Below are 4,292 nucleotides of genomic sequence, written 5' to 3' on the forward strand. Positions count from 1 at the left end.
GATTGTCAGATGGCTTCAAGGTCCTTGGTGTGTGGTGTATGAGATGAACAAGTGCACGCAAGTGTTCCAATGGGAGAGGCATGAGGTTGACAAGTCCAAAAAACATACTTACACCATGGTGAGATGGAAAATCAAGGATATGAGCTCTCTGCATGTCCTGATTGTCTAAGTGCACGTTCTTGCTTTGATGCTGTCGTGCAACTTCAACGACCTCCCTATCAAGTCAATAAAAAGGGGGACTATTACAGGAATATTTGGTCCTGAAGCCGTCTTTGTTTAACGTTTTTCCATCCTCGTGCTTCAACCACATCATTTTGTTTTGTTGAAAGGTCTCTATAGTTACACACGCACAATGCTTAATTGGTTATGGATTACATTTGGAGAGGCCGTGAACCCGAAACAACGTACCCCTCGGCACGAGTTGCACATTAGTGGGTAGTGAGTGAGTCTGCGCCGGTCACCCACCCAAGACAGAGAGTGTGTTTTCTTAGCCGAAGGACCTACTGTGACATCAGCCCAGGTGACAACATGCTGATATACAGTGTTGCTGGGGAGGCCAAATGTAACGCACCCCTCCAGCCCAAGCACACACGCTCCTTTAATGGCCTACATCAATCCCCATGTTATCAGCAGATCTCCCCAAGCCCCCACATATAAAGGGGGTTCTGCACACTGCAGCACACCGCAGACCAGCGCTGGATAGAATTACCAGTGATGCAATTTATTATCATACAGATTTTTATTTACTTTCTCACTCTCCGTTCTCGGCTTGTCTCCATCACTCAGGACCTGCACAGCTCTGCCGAGGAGCTGTACAGTAACCAGATGACTCCGCACATCATAAAAAAAGCTAGAGACGTAAAAGTTGTGCAAATATAAGTAAAAACATGATTTTTTTGGTAAAAATCCCGTTCTCCCGTTCTTTGGCTTAGTATTGTACATTTTGGATGTGGCAGGAAGAGATGCAAACAAACCTAAAACAGCTGTTTTGATGATCACAGCAGCAGCTGATAGTGAGGAAGCCTGCATCCTGTGAAGCAGCCTCTGAATGAACCAACATAAGTCAAGCAACAACAAAGGGCGAGAGTTCCCTTATTCCACCAAAGTCAATATCAAGCTGTGTCTGAGCAGCACGTAATGACATTTAAAAGAAAAAAAGACAAACATGTTATGTGTGCTCTTGTGTGCATGTAGGTAGGTGTGCACAGATATGTTCACCACCCCTGGAATTGGATCATTTCAGCATGATAGCAGCTGTGTCAATAACCGACGGAGCCAAAAGTGTGGCCCTGTGTGCCGAGTCCCATAGGTGCTCTGAGGTCCTCTCTCTAGTGAGATTGGCAACATCCAAAGATCATAAACACCTCCCTTACTGTACAAACAACTGAAGAAAAGGCAGCGCAGGATGGAAACAGATGTATGGAAACAGATGTCAGGAACGTGGTCATATTATAAACAAATGTTGGGAAATGATGATGTTATACCATATTGCCTTATTTGGGGTAACAGTGCACCTGCTTCTGGGGATAATAGTTTAAGAAGTGTCCATGAAATACTGTATCTGGAGTCTTGCTCATATGACACTGATAGATAAATCTCTCAGTGTTTACAACCATATATCTGACATTTCTAATTTACAGGACACAGCTATATGCTTTTGTGTCTCGTATATCTCTTCCTATCTTTTTTTTTCATAATGGAAAGGGCACTGACATTGCATAAGCAGACAAAGGGTCAAAGAGGGTGTTTCAAAGCAAAAAAAAAAAAAAAGGGGGCCATGTGCGCCTACAAATTCCCAAGACCCGGTGTGCAGTTGGCCCACTTTACTGTCAACATGTGTGAATGCCATGCTCGATAAATTTCTCTTTGAATTCCCTCACTAGAATTTATGAGACATGCAACATGGGGTTGCAACTTGTTTGAAGCCTACACACTTGCAGTATTCGATGCCGTTTACATTCTCATTTTGAGGGGTAAAGAGAAAAAAAAAGGAGAAACGGGGAAAAGTTGGCGTGTAGCATCCTGCAGTGTAAAGAGTTTTAAATGCATTTACACTCTGTTGTGTCTCCTGGGAACTGTTTTCTGCACGCTAATGAGGCTGAGGAGCAAGTTTCATTCTGTTATTCCTGGCATCAATGCACCAGTCACAGGCATACCACTCACACTCTCTTTTTTTTTCTCTCTCCCCCCTTTTCCCTCTCAGTAGCCCAGTGCAAATAATAAATAAGAGGAAATACATCATCCCTTTTTCAAGCCGAGAGCCAAGACCAGGTCTGCCAAAGTTAACACAAAGCAATCTTAGGTAATGATCAGCAAATGTGTATAAAGTTTCATAGAGCATGACTTCACATAATTCTTGTTTAGATCATGTAGGCTGGCACCATCTCAACTGTGATGCTGCTGCTGTAGGAAACCATGCATTCACACACACACACACTCACACTCACACACATACACACACACACACACAAGCAGACGCATGCACACACACACTGTTTTGATTCTCTCATCAGGCTTGTTTGTATCACGCTTAAAAGCAGCACTTCTGTTTTATAAGTGCTTGTAATTGATTTGATATAGTGTAACATTGTGGCAAGGATTAGCTACCAGTCATAAATTGTGGAATTTTAACAGAGGCTTTGCTCATTCCCATTCATTCTGTGCTACAAAAAAAAAAAATGTGTCAGATTTTCCATTCATTTGCAACAACGCACATCGGTGGCTCAGATACGAAACATTTCATCATGGCTCAATTGATGAAAACGATTTGCTTGGTGTAAAAGAAGAAAAAAAAAAGAAAAAAGAAAAGAATAAAAATGAAAACTTCATTGAGTTGTTTTAGTACTCTACCTACAGCACAGCCAGCGTGCAGATGGTGAGCCGGGGGGTCTCTATGCAACAACACAGAGGAAAGAAGCGAAACACAATCCAGACATTGTTTACCCTGTTTCTGATGTAAAGGCCACTTACTGTCGTGTCCAATGCCTAACCCTTAATTTGCTGCCCTAGCCTTTGAAGTGTGTGCATATTTCTGTTTCCTGACACTACCTTTCCTCTCTCTCTCTCTCTCTCTCTCTCTCTCTTTCTCTCTCTCTCTCTCTTTCTCTCTCGCTCTCTCTCTCTCCTCCAAGCCCCAGCAGTTGATATTGCAACTGGATAGGCCATGTTTCCATGTAGGGGCTCTTTTTTAGGCCTGCTCTGATGATAGAAAACACAAGTGGGGAAGGGGAAAGGAGTGCTGGGCGCACAGATCCACAGAGAGGCCCCAGCCCCGGCCCAGACAACGCTGCAGGGGATTAGAGCACACCCTGGCAGCAGAATGGTTTCACTTAAGAATTTCAGTAATCACTTTTAGGAGTGTAATATATAGCTGACCTTCGGCAGCGCCACACGACCCCCCGCTCCCCCAGCCATTTGATCAAAGGAAGCGGCAGTGGCTGTGCAAACAGGCGCTATCAGTGGACTCCAATGGATTTACTGCCTGCTTCTTCTCTCTTGTCTCCCCTGAGTCGTGTGCTGATACACACAGAAACCCAGTTTCATCTTACAGAACCTATTTTTCTCCCAGTACTAATTTACGGGCAAGATCATGACTTGAGGGAACTTTAAGGAGGAGGGAGAGAGGTGAAGGGGTGGGTGTGTGGGTGTGTAGGATGGGGTGGGGGGGGGGGGGGGTTAAGGGGGCCTCAGGGAAGGGGAGAGAGTGGAGGTGGGAGCAGCTCGGGGCCCTTATCCACTGCCTGCTGACTGGGCCGAGCAGAGCGGTTCTCATCATGGGAAAAGCCCAGTAGGTGCTCTCTTCTCAGCTGGAGCAGCCAAACACCGTGGCCTGTGCTCCGCAACAATAACAGCAACCAGAAAAGGACAGAGGGCTGGCTCAGTAGGGTTTATATAGTGCCCTAAATCACAGGAGGCTCTGACAAAGAAGAGGGGGGGGGGGGGGAGGATGTTGGTATCATAGCAACTATTAATAACCCAATACATAGTAGTGAGAACACAGCCGAGGTGTCTCTAAGTCCCTCTAATGCTGCAGTTTAATGTTTTTTCCCCCGTTTTTAATTAGACTCATGTAGCCTTTCACTCTTAACGTGCCAGCTCATATTACCCAACAATGGCATTTTAATGGTCTATTTTATCGCTACATTCAAGACAGTAACATAACATAACATTTCCCTCAATTATAAACAGGCAATTTCTGTAAACATTCCTCAATGAAAAGCAGAAAACAATGTCAACATGTTGACCTTTATGCTTTTATAAGGAAATGTCTTTCAGCTGGTTAATCCCCAGTA

This window comes from Scomber japonicus, chromosome 10 (genome assembly GCF_027409825.1).
Source record: "Scomber japonicus isolate fScoJap1 chromosome 10, fScoJap1.pri, whole genome shotgun sequence".
Taxonomy (NCBI): domain Eukaryota; kingdom Metazoa; phylum Chordata; class Actinopteri; order Scombriformes; family Scombridae; genus Scomber; species Scomber japonicus.